The following is an 18,101-nucleotide window of genomic DNA, read 5'->3' as shown; positions in this document are numbered from 1 at the left end:
TGGCCGCTAACACTGGCGCTGGATAGATTAAAGCAGAGTCAGGATGGTACAGTGGGAGCAGAACAAAGCCGACCGGGAGTTTGTTCGAAGAGAGAAAAGTTCACCAGAAGAGAGCAACGACGCCCAGACACAGGAAAGATGAACTTCACACAACACTGCAGAACTCATCATAGCTGTAGTTATGGTGGTGGTTGATTTGATAGCCTATGAAAAGCCAAAAATGTTGTATCATATTCATGACATGTAAATGTCTAATCAAGAAATTATACAAAATTTACCAAATAATGCAAATGTATTATGTAGCTTTACTACAACACTGTGTATTTTTTTGGGGATTGCTAGTTACTGCCTTTGGCACTAAAGATAGGTACAATAGCCTAAAGCAGCGTCAATTGATTTTTCAGGCTACTCTGGTGCAGTGGAACGAGCTGTAGGCACCACACTGACATCAGCACACAGAAACACATAAAGATGATCCATCCATCAGTGACACTCGCTTTGTCCTGTAGAGGGTCACAAGGGGCTGGAGCTTATCACATGTAATTGCGGGGAGAGATGGGGTGCACCCTGGACAGGCTGCCAGTTCATGGCAGGGCTAACATAAAAAGACATACAACAATGCACGCTCACACTTTCAACTACGGCCACTTTAGAATCACCAGTTAACCTATCAACCATGTCTCTGGACTGTGAAAGGAAGCTGACGAGCCTGGAGAAAACCTTCAATTCAGTTTTATTTTATCAGTGCCAATTGACAGCATATGTCCTCTTAAGGCACTTCAAATAGTGAGGTGGGGACTTTATAGAAATTACACAGAGAAACCCAACAAATCCACCTTCTTGTGGACCCCCTTTATGCAAGTACTTAACAGTAATACTGACATTAACAGTGGGAAGAAAAAAATTCCCCTTTAACTGTATAGAAAAGTAAACCGACAGCAGAATCAGGCTCAGGGAGGGCAGCCATCTGCCTCGACCAGTTGGGGTGAAGGTAAAGAGAAGACAGAACAGATAAACACCACATAAGAGAACATAAGTAATTTGGAGGTCAGTAGCTGCAGATCACAGACATGTAGCTCCACATCCAGAGACACCTGCAGAGACAACAAAACACAAACTACAGGAGAGAGAAGACACTAAGTCAGTGACATGCAATGGTGGTATATAGTGTAATTGTATGGGGAGAGAAGATAGAGAGTAGAACAGAGAGTAGTGCATCATGGGTATCCCCCAGCAGTCTACCCTGTAGCAGCAAAACTAAAGAACAATCCTGGTGACCCTAAGCAGCCCCAGCTGTAGGTTTATCAAAGAGCAAAGTTTTAAGCCTAATCCTAAAAGTAGAAAAGGTGTCTCCCTCCAGAACCCAAACTAGGAGCTGATTCCACAACGCAGGAGCCTGATCACTGAAGGCTCTCGTTCTATGTCGGGTAACTGTAGGAACCACAAGTAAACCTGACAGTCGGAGAACAATGTGTTCTTTGGGAGTATGATACAAATCCCTAATGGAAAGGCCCTAGCTAACTCAAACCTAGTGTCTTCCTGCTGTGAGGTAACAGTGCTAACCACTGCGTAAATCCCACATTTAGTCTACTTTTTTCAAATATCTCTTTAGTTGCTAGACAGACTCTGTCCCACCAACTCTCCCTAAACAGGAAGTGTGTGTGTTAGACTGGTAAACTTGACCCAAAGCAGTACATTTACAGGCTGTAAAACCAAAACAGTAACCTGAGAGAAGCTGAGATGCTCAGTACAGCTAAGGGAAACTACAAATCATTCTCCACAGGTTTGTTACTACAGGTGACCCCTCACACATTACACATAGCTATGCCATCTGCTGTTAATACAAAATATTATATATTACATAATATTCATTAGTGAATGTTAAATTCAGGTTAGGCTGTCATGTTTATGCTTATCGTAGGATTTTGTTCAGAGTGTAGACGAAAGTTTTCTCTGGTCGGTGATTTAACCTTTCAAAGCTCTTCTCTATGTATCATAGTTGTGTATTTAAATTACATGAAAATAATCTCTTCTTGCCTGAAAATGGCTCAGATGTAACTACACTGTTGCCTCCTTTAGAATATGTGGACATATGAAGTTTCTTTAGCCATCCACCCCTCTGCCATTTGCTGCACCCTGAGCACGCCAGCTCACCTGTAACTCTCCAACACTGTAGAACTACTCTATGCTACACCAATAACTGCACATTTCACATGAGAACAGGCTTTATTAGTAGCAAAATGGTTGAAATAACACTTGTACTTATAGAAGTCACAGCAGAAGATGAACACAGCATCAGTAATAGTGTTCTAGGGTCTCTAGCACCAGCAACTGTGTCAGTTGTTAGCTATTTGTTCATTTTAATGAGAGCAACACACTGTATTCTTAGTGGCTTCAGTGATTAGGGTCTCACGAATACACTCTGAGTCACCACAAGAACCACTGAGGGAAATTGCATTGTAAACCCTGCTATATTTTAGCAGGCCTCCTGCCATGTTCCCTTTCACCCCTGCTGCAGAAAACCAACAGAGAGGCTGATATGAGAGGCGTACAGATGATTATCTTCTCGTGCTAATAAGTATCCCACCGTATCTCATTACCTCTGACCGAGCAGTGTGAATTTATTCCATGATTTATTCATTTGGTCTTATGGAACAGGGAGCAACACATTTACAGGAACAATGATGATCTAAGAATGAAGCAGAAATAGCGATGAAATAGCCATAAGTGGCTAAAAATGTTAACAGATATTCTCCACTACTAAGTGGCCTTTACTGCTATTACTAATAATACAGTCTGCAGCTGAGAATATAAAAAAAGAAGCGTTTTCTTCTGGCTAAAAGTGATACCACACCTGTGACCTAGAGAGCCTTAATGTAATCATTATTATCAAATTGAGTTTATATCATTAGATAAGATAATTCTTTATCGATCCCCATAGGGGAAATTAATATCATTGTAACATAATCACTTTATAGAAAAGTACATTTACAGACATGACACATCCATCACAACCAGTCTGTCTGTCTTTGTTTAGCCTATAAGGCTGTTAATCCTCTGAACTCCAAGCAGTTTCTGGGCTCTTTTACTGTCACATTTTTCCTCACTGTGGGCTTATTTTTCACTGTAATATAAAGTCTTGTACCTCTATGGAAACAACACAAGTAGAGAGAACCTGAACATGTCTTTTAAGTAGTATGACAGTTATAAGGACATAAGCAAAATAATAATAAATTTAGAAAGACAATAACAAATGCAACCAGCACTGGAAAAGAAGCAGTGGTTTCACATTCTATATATTTTACTGTTTACATTTTTGTCACTGCTACAATCAGGTGTTTTACACACTACTCTACATATCAGCTCTAGAAAGACGTTTCACCGTGCCGTATGTATCGTCCAACAACTGGTTTCTCTGTTTACCATTTTTGAGTCATGCTGGATTTGTTTTTTCAATGAAATATGATTTATTTTCTCCTCAGTCATCTCCTCTCTACTCTGAGTATACACAACCTGTAGCTACAATGAAAACCTTGTGAATTTTTTTCACATTAGTGTTGGTCACAGCTGAGCAGACCGTCACCTTCCAGTCACACAGAGGAGCGCTGATTTTTTTTGGTATTTTAAAAATTTTTTTACAGGATCTGGTGCGAGTGGGGTTTTTTGGGGCAAATTTTTGATCAAGACATGTAGAAGAAAGTGATTTCAATGAAGATATCTCAAGTTTATGCTTATTTTTTTAATTATTTCTTGACAAAACCACACACATGATGCGTTCACAGACCATTGAGAAATTGCAAATCTACTTTTACAGTTTCTTTTTCTTTTAAAGAAAACATGCCTTTCAAGTTCACTGGGTTTGAGATTCAGAAGGTAAAACAAAGATTCAAACTCATGACAACGACAATAAAAGAAATCCACCACATTAGTTCTTCATATCGTACAGTGATTAATAAAGTGTTTTATGTAGCATCTTGCTGTTACATCAGACTTGTGTCACAGCATCTTTTTTGACTCTTTTGTTGTATGTTTTAACTTCCTGGGAGTTCTCTCGGAGGAAAGCACTCTCTGACTAGTGTAAGAATAGGCATTAATCTTTTATCGGTGGTGCCAGGAAATGCTTCATAACCAGAGGGGGCTGCTGTTACATAAGACACGCCTGGGCATTGAGGTCACGGGTGCACTTCCTCTAAATGCCATCGCAGCTCATGCATCAGCAAAGACTGCGACAGAAAAAAAAAATGGGAAAAAAAAAAAATCAAAAATACACAGAGACATTCTTGAAAAACTCTGAACAAAGAACATCTGTCTGCACCAGAAGTGACATTTTTTTTCCATTTGGACCCACCGAAAGGCACCGAAATCTTTTTTTAAAACTGAACTGCAAAAATAACCTGGGCTCCTGGGAAATAAAAGGGTGTTGGCAGCTCTGATAAAAGGGATATAGGCACAAAAGATATCCCCCTACATCCTCTTTTTGTGCGACGAGGAACAGCGGCAGGAAAATCTGCAGCGGCACAAAAGGGGCAACACGGCTCACATCTAAAGGGGTCTTGTAGGCTTCGGGGTAAATCCTATTATTGGTGCATCCTATTGTGTTTCTAGGCAACAGTGTATCAGTGATAGGGCTTTATTTAAATCCAGAGGGCTGATAAGTGGAAAAATGGTCTGCCGCGACCTCACATTAACGGGACAGATTGTTCCTGTGAAGAGTGACTGTGTGTGTGTGTGTGTGTCTGATTGTGTGGTGGGGGGGTCGTATGTTCAGTAGGAGGGAGAGGGAGACGGAACAGCATGTTTTGCGTCGGCTGAAAGTGCGAAACAGAAAAGGTGGTGCAGAGATGAGAAAAAGTAAGCAAGCGCAAGAAAGTGCGTATACATTATTTATTAGTCATTAGCTTCATCGGAGTCATGCAACAGAGTGATGAGCTGCGTTTAAATGTGTGCGCTTGCATGAGAAAGGCACCAGGCATATTTAGTTTTCTACCCTCGTCGTCGCTCCTTCACATCTCCTCGTGTTTGCACAGATCTGCAGCTGTAACAGTTGTTCAGAAATCCTCCCCTGCCTGGGTGCTGAATGCAGCGTTGCCTCCACTCTGCTGCCATCCTGGAGTTCATGGACTGCTTCAGTTGGACACAGACACACTGTTCTCTCACCTTCTTTTGTCTCCTGCACTCTGTCTCTCACTCTTAGGGAGACAGCAGGATAGAAAGAAGGTTGGAAGCAACAGTACTCTATTTGAGGGCATATTTGATTCTGTGTAATCCTTTGAACCCCCAAACCTACAGCTGAGATCGACTGAATCTTGAAAAATGCCAAAAATGAGACCGTTTAAAGAACTAGAAGCTGAAAACAGGAAGAATGTGTGGATTTTCAACTTTCCTACTTTTCTTGAATATACTATTTGAAATTAACCTAATGTATGCATAAAAATCATGATATTTCATGAAAATCACAAAAAATCTACACACCTAGTTAGAAAATTAGTCAAAATATATCATTCTGCGCTTCTCTGCGTAGCAGTGAAGCCATTAATTAATCGGGTCTGACAAACAGTCACAAGACAAATATTCAAAAATGATTCGGCTGAACTTCAGGCTGTATTTACACAGGACAGGTAGAACATAAGTATAGAAGCACATTAAAACAGAAGTAGTCAAACATCTATGGTATGTAGAGTCACCATTTTTTTTTCCAATATTGGTGACACATGTATGGAACAATGTTATACATGCCAAGTCCTGTTTTTTCAGTTTAAGTAAATAAATATTGAAGTTGCATTTTTTTTCTTTTATTTTTAATCTAAGGCCCCTTTGCTAGACTGCATTTTAACCTAAAATATTTCTGTATACTGCAACTAGTATGATTGCCAGTTTTACTTCTCCCATTTTAGTATGTTATAAAGTACTTAAACGTGATGAATCTTCTTGAAGCAGATTAATTGCTTTCATATAGTCCAAGAATTACTTCAGATGGCATGCTCAATTCAGAAGTAATGTTGAATAGACTGACAGGATTTCAAATTGTAGAGTTAGGCGAAACCGAGACAGTTTCTCAGATAATACCACAGTTTAAATGTCCATTAGTTTGGCAAATTAAATAGGAATAGCTCATTTAAATGCAGATTTTGTAGTAAAGAAACTTTCTCTGCGATGAAGAGATTGAATAGATGAATGCACTGATGGATGAAGTTAAACCCTTCATTTATCAAGGTTGTTTGAGTTAATTATTTGTAAAAAAATTCAAAGTAAAGTTAGCAATCCAAGTACAGTGCAGTTTTTGTCAAGTTCAGTGAATATCTCCTCACGGTGCGATAGCTGTCCATTTGGCATGAGCTCTTCAAAACAACTGTTTGTGCAAAACCCTGTTCTGTAAATGGAAAACAATTTCCTGTGAACGTTCATGCTCGTGTACACGACAGAGGGAAAGGGAGATGGATGGAAAAGGGGCAGTGGAAGTGAGAGGGATGGTAAATCTGACATGTGGTCGATGTAGGCATGGAGCGCTTTAGCCACTAGAATTAAGTATTGGCTGTATGCGCTGTCTGAGACGGCTTTCAAATGGTGGTCAGACCCCGCCCACTCAGCACACCAATGACATCTGTCGGTGTATCTATGTCCCACTGGCTCTAGAGAGGCCTTTTGCCGTTTTACACTGAAGTTGCAGCTGCTGTAGGTTTCCAAACGTGCTCGTAAAGGGGGAGCCGAACGAAGGGCGCAGAGTTGGCTGCAATCTGCAACTTCACCGCTAGATGGCGCTAAATTCTCCACACTGGTCCTTTAAATCAGAATTTTTTTTTTTTCTTAGTGTTTCACATCTTGTAATTACCTAAGAATCAATAAAGGAGGGAAGAAGGTTCTCAGAGGTAACTCACATGGTTGTCAGTTGCATCTTACCCTGTTATATGTATGCAGCCGTTTATATTCCAACAAAGTAGGTTACATAATGTGAAGGAATGAAATATAAAACATGCAGCGTAGCTAATAAGATAGAACAACTTTCTCCATATTTGACTCTCCAGCTCTCGGTTCCATCAAAGGACAACACCACCAATTCGCTTTGAGGTTTGAATCAAATTTGCTTGTCAGAGGTCACAGAAGTCGAGCTACATGTACAAATTTAACTCACTAATGCTTGCGACGAATCTGTTAGTATGAATTGACTTTATTACATCCTTCTGTAATCACAATCAGAAACAGATTTATTGCCCGGTCTAGTTCTCACAATACAAGGAATTTATTCTGGTGGGTTGGTGCAACAAAACAACAATAAATACACAGTAAACAATAAACATACAGTAAAATAAAGTAACTGGAGGTTAACCGTTTTTTTCAGTATTGATTAATTAATAGATGAGTGTTTGTTTGTGTATCATAAGATTATTTAGCGGTATTTGTGCATAAAGTGTGACTCCGACAACCTAAATTGATATTTTCAGATTTATTGTGATGTTTGGCCAACAATCTAAACTTCAATATTGAGATTAACTGAAGGTAATTTGCAATATTACAGAAAGCTGTCATCACATTTTCTAAGCTTAAACCAGCCAATGTTTGGCACTTGTTCCGAAACTTTGTCATCAAATTAGCAATTAATTTTCTGTCTACGCAACCAACCTGTACTGTCTTAAAGAAACTGCATCCAACCTGTCCCCATGGATAATGACTGTGTATAAAATAGCTCAACTCTCAGCATCCGTCTAGAGGTTTGGGGCGATGTCGCCTTGTCTGGCTTGTTTTCAGTCCTCCAAGTGGTAAATCCAGGCCAGACTATCCGGCATCATTAAAGTGACCCGCTGCAGCTTTCGTCTCCCAGTGGATTTTCACGTTTAGTGGTTCTGCCGATGCCAGACAGCGATATAAAAATGGAAGAGAGGCATTGGTGCCAATTCACACTCAAGCGCTTGCGTGCCACAGCGTGTGAAATTTCTCATCCCTGACACGCAAACCGCTCTGTGAGCCATTTGTAACAGGATAACGACACTCCCTGAAATGTTAAGGTGATAGATTCTGTCACTTGATGGGGTTTTTTTTTTTCTCGTGGTTGATGCATGCAGAAACGATCACAGACTGACATGTAACAGTGATCCACATCCGTGCACAAGGCAGCATGCGTACTTTTATTTAGAACAAGGTTAGCATAAGACGCTGTTTGCACCCTGTTAGTCTCGTTGCATCTGTTGTGGGCTTGTCTGTACGTTGGTTGACAGTAAATGAAATGAGCATCAATACTGCTGGTCTCCTGCCAGTTAGTGTTGCTGTGAAGAGGCAGCATTTTAACATCAGTATGATTGATTTTATCTGCCACGAACAGCAACTCTCTGTTTGTCTCTTAACTCATATTACTCTGTTAACAGTGAGAACATGTGCGTGGAAATTAGGCCTGAGATTAACAAATGTTTTCATTGTCAATTGACCTGTCGATTATTATCTCAATTGGTCAACTAGCTGATGTTGATCAGTGTTTCCCAACACCAAGATAACATCCTGAGATGTCTTGTTTTGCGTACAATCAAAAGATATTCAGTTTAATGGCACAGAGGGGTAAACAGGACATTTTTACATTTAAGAAGCTGGAAAAAACAATTTACTCAAACTGATTAATTAGTTATCAAAATAACCCCCTGAACTCCAAGCAGTGTCGGGGTTTTTAGTTTGTTTTTTTTCCCTAATTTTTCATAGCAATATAAAGTCCTCCATGAAAACAATACAACCATAACTAGAAGTAGAAAGAACTCAAAAAATGTATTTTGTGCAGTATTGAAAGAAAATATAAGGAAAAAAATTGTACATTTGTACATTTTCTCAAGTCCCAACAGGTTTTTACCAATACTGGAAATAAATGGTGGCTTTACGTACTAGAGATGTTTTCCTGCTTACAACCTCTGCAAACTTTCCAGATCAACGTGTACATTAGCTCTAGAAAAATATTTCACCACGCTGAATGTGTCTTCTAACAATTTGCTTGCTCCTCCGTATACCATTTTTGAGCTATACTTCATTCAGTTTATTGATCAAGTATCTTTTTCTTCCCTCAGTCCCTCAGATTTGTTTCCATGCTTGTCCTCTATCTGCTCTGTGTAAACACAGCCTGCAGTTCAGCCGAAGAGTCACCGAATTTTTGTCCTGTAACCATTGGTTGCCTCTGCAGTTGAGGAGCACGCAATCTGGTGCAGTTTATTTTTGTAGAATTTTTGAATGAAACATGTAAAATAAAGTGATTTTAATGACATTTGGTTTAATTTTGAAGTAATTATTGGTTCCCGACATAACTGCATGTCACACGTGGTTAGTTCAAGGACTGTATGAAAATTGAAAATCCAATGATTCTTTCTGCCTGTGTCATTTTGGCAATTTTTAAGAAGATAATGTGCCTTTTGGCTGCAGGTTTCGTGATTCTGATGGTTTATTTTAAGGTGGACAACTAATCAATTAATCAAATAATCATAGCGGCTCTAATAGAGCAAAATAGAGCAAAGAAACAAATAAACCAGTTCAAGATTTTAGTTGTACTTCCAAATTGCAGCTGTTGTCATTGTTCATTTTGTCTGTAAGGGCTCAAAATGTTTATAAAATGCGTTTTGTAAAGCCTTGGATGTCACTTGTAGCACCATACATAAAACTGGGACATTTTTAGTCATTTAACTGATGGTTTGTTGCTTCAGATGAGAGGCAGCATGAAGGGGACAGAGGAAGTCCTTGCTGTAGATTGAATGCATTGTTGTGACAATGGACCACACACACACACACAGACACAGACACACACACACACACACACACACGGATGCTGACCTGAATATAGATGTATGGGTGGATTCCGCTCTGTTGCGTCTCGCTTGCGTAGCCTCAAGGCTGTAGACGGGTGTGGCGTGAGCGTGTGCGCTTACATCGGTGTGTGCGCACTACTGACCATTCAGCAGCACTGAATGCAAGACTTCCCTCAGCCTCCACAGTTAGACAGACAAACAAACAGACCGACAGATCGACAGCCACAATGATAGGAAGGTAAATGGAGCAACAGAGGGACACTGACATCATCTGGCTAGCAGCCTGTTTCTGGGAGGAAACATATGTCGCCTAATCACAGGAGACAAAAGACAGACAGAAAAGATGGAGATGCAGCGTTAGATTGACGTGGAAAATTAGCTGTGAATGCCGGCCCTTTTTCCAGGAGAGCGTATTTGGAAACTCCTTTTGTTGTCGTCTGGATGGATGTGACACATGGTGCATCTGGCCCTCAGGTGACAGATTGTACCCTGACAAAAACACATAAATAAAAATCTTATCTCATGTTTAATCATTCTGTGTGTGTTTGCACAAGTGCAGCCAAAATGTTATTCAATATTATTTTGATCCATATTTGGACTCAATTATTCAAAATATTTTTATTCTACTGCTTTCACTTCCATGTTGTGCGACATTCTTGCTAATTTATTAATATTTGCATCAAAATAAGACTTTAAATCACCTTCTAGTGGCAAATATAAAAAAGTTGTATCTGAACACCTGCTTATCGATAGACAATGAAAATTACTAATGCTCCCTAAATGCCTCACAGCAGGCTGCAGTAGAAGCTAGCTAGGCTGCTGTGCACGGAGAAGCTTCTATTCTCCACTCAGCTACTGCACTGCAGCAACTCAGACAGGTGTGTGACCACAATTTACTTTGAAATGAGGCGTTCTAATGTCCGATTTACCCAAGTTGAAACCAAGAGGTTTTGTTTGCATGAGCAATGATGTTCATTAAACGGTGGTAAACTAAACTCATGACATGATTGACATGACAAGACCAAAAACAAAACCAAAAAATATTTCAAATTAAACAACTGGAATCAGATCATTTTCATCAATCGATTAGCAAAAGAGTTGGCGATTAATGTAATACGACTGGCTGGAGGTTTCCTGGTTTGGCAGTTACAGATTAGATGATTTGCTTGTTGGAGCGAAGCAGCAGGACATATTTCATTCTGCTGCCATCTTTGGCGTTACAGAATTCTGAAAGATTTTTGTTCGGGAGTCTTTAAGTAATGGGTCTCTCCCTTATAATGTCTGTGACAAGCCTCACCACAAGAACAGCCCCTATAAATGTCCGCATCTCACAAATTTACAGCTTTTTTGGTGAAAATGCCAAGCTATGACACATTCCTTTGCGTGACAGGGCTGATACCCTAAACATTAGAGAGTGCCTGGTAATAAGGCTGACACCTGATAGGAAAAAGAATCACAATAAAACAATGTATTATTAAATCTTCAATCGCTGATTTCTTTAAATTTGAATAAGAACATAATGACACCAAGATATGCACTGAGCAGTACAACCCACAAACCAGGGTGCGCTTCAAAGCCTCAGTGCTCTAAGAATATTATCATTATTATATAATTTGTGCTTCCTTCTCTTTTCTGTCTCTTCAAGTCAGTTTCTTCCATTCTCCGTTTTTCCCTTCTACGTATTTCACTCGTTTGCTCCATCTCTCTCTCTGTTTGCCCACTTCCTCTCTCACCTCCCTTCCTCTCTGTCCAAGTAGGCTTGTGGCTGCCACGCACTAAAAATAGCTTTTGTCATCTCAGAAGCTCTCATGCCATCCTCCATCGCTGTCACAACACACAGCTGAACGGTGCACACGATGCCTCCCGAAAGGCATAAGAATTCTGTTAACAACATGAAACACTTTGTGTTGACTTGGAAAAAAAAAATAAAAAAAGACTTCGACTCATGAGTTTGCACAAATATAGAAACAATCCTGGCTCTGTTTGAAGATAGGAGATGTAGCTCAGAAAATTTGAAGAAGACGAATGATAATGATAAACCCTGGACAAAGTGACTCACTCATTATCACAGTGAGTAGTTTACAATGTTTGGGAAGCACACAAGGAGGAGAATCTGACACTGAATTAGCAGATTGTAATTTCCACAAAGACAAACAGTGTTTTTTTTTTTCTTTGTGAATCTTCTCCAGTCCTTGTGAACAGAAAATCTGTGTTAATTGGAGTGAGCGTCTTTGTCAGTGTTTGCAGATGACATGCACCCGACATGTACCAGAGACAGAGAATATGACGGCATTAATGCCATCAGAGAGGCAGAAAGCAAGACAGAACAACAAATAACATAGAAGAGAGAGAGTGAACCTAGTGGACAGATGGTTGGGTTTATAAAAATGAATTGCTTTTGACTCATCAGCTGCTCTCTGGCTCATTTGCAGCGTCTCACTTCGGACTGGGAAGATATAATTGAATTATTCAGCAACTTTAGGCGAATCTCACCTCTGCTGCTGAGGTCTGAGAGCACGGAAGAGGAAGTTAGTAAGTGCCTTTAGATGCACAAAGTAAGATAATGGGGTCCGTTCTGGGGGGAAATCATATTCAGACCGAGCTGTGCGTATCCATTAGTGCATCCTCTGTGGTAGCTGAATGGTGAACAAGGCCATTAGTCTCACGGTGAAGGTTGAAACCCGGCGGTGGAGCGGTGGCAGTGATAATGACCTTCAACTGGTTAACAAGGGTTCAAGCCGCTGTGTCAGCGAGCGTCCGCCCCATGAGAGAGACGCCGAATCCCCGTCAGTCTGACCTCTGACCTGCATCTGGAAGGAGACAAGTGGCAAGAGACAGCCAAATTTCAATTTCTCCCACATATGAATAGTGAAATTATAGGAAATAAATGCTGTATTTTTAGCTAAGCAGGTCAAGAAATCAGTCAAAATAGGAGAAGGCATGTATTAATGTCTCCCTGTTCTTTATGCCTTTATGCTGTAGAGTTAGAATCCAGACGTTTCGAATGTCTAACACTTGTGCACAGTGTTGTACGGCGTGGATACGCCTGCAGGTCATTTTGCATTTGTCAAAAGGACTCCACAAATAAAATCGGTCTTGTTAATCAATGGAGCAGCCCTCCTCTTCCCAGCTCGCTGTGCTTTGGAGTAGAGCATTATTAGGTTAGGAGCCTGGCTTTCCCTTTTCTTCCACTCCTGCTCTCCTTATCTTGTGTCTTATTTTTACTCTCCTTATCCCTCTTGCTTTGTTTAGCCATTTGTAATTGTTCACTCTTGTTGCTCTCAGTCCACTCTCTTTCTCTCCATCTAGTATTCTGTTGTGTTTTTTGTATTTAAAAAAAAAAAAACGTCCTGGACAGATAAAGAAATAGCTTTACACCTTAGGAAATATGATTATTTGATGCCTGGTTGAGAGTTATATGAGGAGACTGATAGCGGTTTACTGTCTATTTTGGATCATAGAGCTGGAGCTGTTTCTTGGCTGACCAGTGACGTCCTGGAAACCCAACAAAAACCAAAAATATATATCTTTAAAACTAGTACTAGGTTTTTGTAGCCAGATATTTTTTGGGGACAAAGCCTTCAAGTCTTTATTTTAAACTAATCTAACTGCCTGCTGGCTTTAGCTTTATATTTAGTTTTGAACATTTTTGGTGTCTATGTCCTGATCTTGGACATAGCGTGGTGGCAAAATATTTTTCAGAATGCTGCAGGAAAGATTCTCTGTTCTGTTAGTACATCATGTTACAGGAATGTTTTATAAAACGTCAACGGAGGCCTCGGTAACATCTTTAAAACATGTTTCGAATGTTGGTTTCAAAACATTCTGCCTTTGTTTTCCTGTAATATGATCTGTGGCCCAACAACGTACTCAAAACGTTCTCTGAGAGTTGCAGTTAAAATGTTATGTCTTAATTAACTTTGAGCCTTATAGGAACATAATTTTAAATGTTGAATATCCTTAAAGCATTCCTTTAAAATGACATTAAAATGTTGCCTTTCAACCATTATAAGATCTTTTAGACAATGGGAACATCCCCTGCAAGTTGAGTGTTCCTTTAAAGGGAATAGGATCAGAAACAATAATCGGCCTTTTGACCTGTTTTTAAAGACATTACTGCAGTTAGTTTTATCTCTGTTTATTGTATTTAAGTGTTCCACAGGGATCAGCATTCGATCCACTTTTTGACTTATACTGCAGAGATTGTAAGAATGTCTGTTCTCTTTCCATTTAGATTTTCTATCGTGATAGGTACTAATTACACTTTCAGTCCTTTTAGCATAATGAGTCTCTCGTCTGATCTCCCTTGGTTTGTTTCTCTTTGTTTTACCTGTTTTTAAGTGAATTTAAGTTTAAGGCAGTTCAGCTAAAGCAAAGCAACACTTGGGCGCATTCAGAGGTATATCTGTACCAATGTGAAAAATGAATCAGTGTAGAGCCTGGACAGGAACAGTACTGTACTTACTGTGGTACAGTAGACCACGTCTTGCTGCTAGCTAGGTATGCCTTAAAACAGAAAGAAAATTAGAGGTGAAAAATAAAAATGTTCATCCAAAAAAATGTCTACAACATCCCACCAAGTTATTGGGGTCATATGTCGGTGTTCCTCAGGGATCAACATCAGATCCACTATTATTTTGACTTAGACTCCAGGGATTGTAAGAATATGTGTTCTCCTTCCATTCTGAGTCTGTCATTATAAGTACAACTTAAGTTTTTTTAGTGTGATGACTCATCTGGTCTCTCTTGGTTTGCTTCTCGTTGTTTTACCGTTTTTTGAGGTGAGTTGAAGCATACTTACTTACTTCTTTGACACATTCAGAAATAGAGTTGTACCAATCTGAAAAATTCATCACTTTAGAGCTTGGAAAGGAACAGTACTGTACTGACTGTTCTTCGTGCTGTTAAAGTCCACTGACTGCCGCCCCGAGTGCAGCTTTGGTGTAGATTTAATTCGTACATTTTGTTCATTGCAGTCTTGTTATCCGTCCTCACTGACCCAGCTGTCCAATCATCACAACTTAACATGACTACTCGACTGATTAAAACTATTCTCAGAACTGAAGGACAAGAAAATCTGGGCCACTGTGGAATTGAAACCATTAGAGTGATGAGAGCCAAAGGCTTTGTTCTGCCACAAAATGATAGTAACAACATTACAGCTCATGTCACGCTTCAGATTGTGTCATAATTGCATCCATATGATTTGAACAGTTAGATAAGCACATTAGTAAAGTTGTGGACATCCACTTGTGGTTATGTAGCGAGGGTCTCCTAATCAGGAACATCTGAATTAAATTCCTCATGGATGCAGTGTGTTAGACAATATACTATAGCCTCTAGATTCCCAAAAAGAAGTTACACAAGAAGCTTTTTTTTTTAATACAGTTGTCTAAAAATGTAATTATGGAAGCTAATGTGAACAGACACTGATACAGCTGGGACTGCTGTGATAAGTGAAGTAGAATGAAATGTATACTGTAAACGCCCATAGAAACATAGTACTCAGCACTCAGCTAGAGCTTTGTAAGCATATAAAATATCCTACACATCCACTCTACGGGTCAATAAATACATTTCATGTGAAGGACTAGGAAAAATAGCAGCTTTCAGAGATTTCACATGTTAAAAAGCAGACAAACAGCCCAATCAGTCACAATAGGTGGCTTCAACCATGATGTTAACTCCCCCACAAAAACAACATCAAGTAGTTACTGGGCGTAACTCCACTTCTATGAGCGTGCAAGAAATAGAACAATGGAGGGGTTGTTAGGTTAGATTATATGCTGATTTTTACATTGTTGATGGCGAAGGAAGTGGAGATGGCTACTCGACGAGGACGTCGAAAGTGAAGAGAAATGGCGCTTATTGTCTTTTTTGTTTTTCGAAACTACTTAAAAGACCCCAGAATTATTTTCCTCCAGTAAAAAAGAGGTTCTACAAGAGCAGTTCTTGTTACCAGAACATGCACAAAGGTTCTCAAAATCTCCCAGAAGTTCTTGCAGTTGAAAAGAGTCTTATCTGGTGCTCATTTACACCCAGTAACTCTGCTTACCAAGTTCTTGGGGAGAGTTGGTAACATTCTTGTATTGGGTTATTCCATCTTAAATCATCAGGGGCCTTCTGCTCAACCATCTCTGATTTTCTTGAAACTTAATATTTATCATAAACTATAGCTATTTAAACTCGTAGCTATGAACTTTTACACTGATATATCAAGCAATTTCCAAAATGTGTTATTTTTTTAAATTGTCTGTCGACCCACTTTCAACCCTTTTTGTCTAACGTTGAAGTTTGAGGCAATGTTTGAAATCTCAACAACTATTAAAGATAAATGCCTGAAATTGATTGCTGCTATTGATTCAGAATCTGCAATATTAGTGACAAAAGATCAAATAATCTCTGATTGTGGGTGAGTTAAAATGTAAAAAACGTTGAAGTTGTTATGAAAAGTCCCATTTTTGAGCTCACATTACCAAAAGCATTAATAATGCAGTCAACTCGTGATATTTTCTGAACCATATGTAGTTGCATGTCACAATAATACAAAACAGAACATATAGAATACTTATGATATTAAATATGTAGTCACAAAAATGAAAAAAATTGTATATTTGTTGAACTTTCACAACAGATTGAGCAGGTATGACAAGTTGTACCGCCAAAACGACCTGGTAGACTCTTTAACCAAAGTAGAGTTCTGAAGCTTCAGAGTGGTTCCCCAAGCATAACTTAGATTATTACAAAAATGTAGTCATTTCAGATGAAGTAAACACCATTAAAATGTAGCAAACACCAATATATCTCGATTGGAGCTCAACACTGCATAGGTAACAACGTTCACACTACCTGTTAAAGTTTTCCTGTTTTGGCCAATTAGTGAAAGATAATCCAAAAACTATTAAACTTCTACGTCAGAAACGCAGACATAAACAACTTACCGTGAGTATTTGTCAATAGAAACCTCATGTTAAAGAGAGAAGACAGAGACAGAAGAGACATCGAGTAGTAAAGTGAGCATTTCGTGCCAAACAGACTAGTTACCCTTCAGGCAAACTCGAACAGTCACCAGAGAGCAGGCAAGGCGCCCATACCTGTTAGAAGAGAATAGAGACAAAAGCTGCCACTGTTCATCTCAGCGCAACACAATAAAACTACACAACAAAACCAGAGCACTGCTAATTACTTAGAGCAGTCATCTGGCAAGAACTACAATGTGTGTAATGCAGGTGCTTTTGAAATGGGTCACAGACTTGTCGGTTAGCGTTGGGTCCACTTGTCAAGAGAACACAGCGAATTCTCTGTTTGCGTCCACCTCAGGATTGGAATAAATACACATTAAAATTAGATCCTTGACTTTTATAAAAAAGGACTCAGACATGATGGAGGTGATGGGAGACCTTTAAACATCTTGTGGGTGTTTTCTTTCTCTAAGTCAGGTGGAAATAACACAGTGGCAGCAGGGACCGCAGACACTTTTGTCTGATGGTAGTGGGAGATTTTTCATGCGTGCACCGACTCAAACATGATTGAGCACTCATGAATCATGGATTTATCCTTGAGGAGGAAAACCCAAGGATGTTTGATGAGTCATGTAAAATGGAGGCACAATGTAAGTAATGAAGCGTACTATAGAGAGAACTGAAAGGAGTTTGTGTTTTGTCGTGTGGTGTTTCCTCGCTCTTTCGCCTTTCTTCCCTCGCCTTCTTTCTTCTCGCTTCCGCTCTGCCGCTGTCTTTTTGGCCCCGGCTGTGCGGGAGAAGCTCGTGGGCCGATTATGAGCTTTTTTAAAAGGTGGTTTCAAACTGCACAAGCTGCTGTGGATTTATCCGCCAAGCGCTTATAAAGACTAGCCATTCTGGACACACCGCTGGCAGAGGAAGATAAAGCAAGCCAAGTCCTCTTCCTTTTTTTTTTTTTTTTTTTTCTCCCTCTGTTGTTCTGCCTCGCTTTGTATTGCGTCAGGAGGAGCAGAGGGTAGCCCTCAGGTCTACCTGCCAAACCTGGCAGCCAGCAGTGACTCACTCTCTGCTTCCTGCCCTCTTTGGCTGCTTTTCTGTATCTGATTTAGATCAGAGTCGGAAAAAGGCAGGAAAATGGCACTGGTGGAATGTGCCAGTTTTTTGTGCTAATTTATTGATAAATACCTATTTTTTATTATGACCTTTTCAATATCAGAAAGAGCGGCTATCATCAAGATTATTGATTGAGGATTTTGGTATGTAGGAAGCTTCCTCTGCTCATTGTTTCCTCAGTCCTTATTACCTATTCTCCTCACCTTCCACACTCAATAGTGCCATCTGCTGTTGTGTGGTCATCTACACTCCCTGTGCA

At 39.7% G+C, this 18,101-nt stretch overlaps 1 protein-coding gene across 1 annotated transcript in view; it reads left to right on the top strand.

Annotated features, from left to right (window-relative positions):
* vsnl1a (visinin-like 1a) overlaps window positions 1–18,101 on the top strand; it is a 45,365-nt gene that overhangs the window by 11,289 nt on the left and 15,975 nt on the right. The gene's annotated exons all lie outside the window — the stretch shown is intronic.

Source organism: Stegastes partitus, unplaced genomic scaffold (assembly GCF_000690725.1).
Source record: "Stegastes partitus isolate 25-593 unplaced genomic scaffold, Stegastes_partitus-1.0.2 Scaffold498, whole genome shotgun sequence".
Classification (NCBI taxonomy): domain Eukaryota; kingdom Metazoa; phylum Chordata; class Actinopteri; family Pomacentridae; genus Stegastes; species Stegastes partitus.
This window is presented reverse-complemented; position numbering and strand designations above follow the sequence as displayed.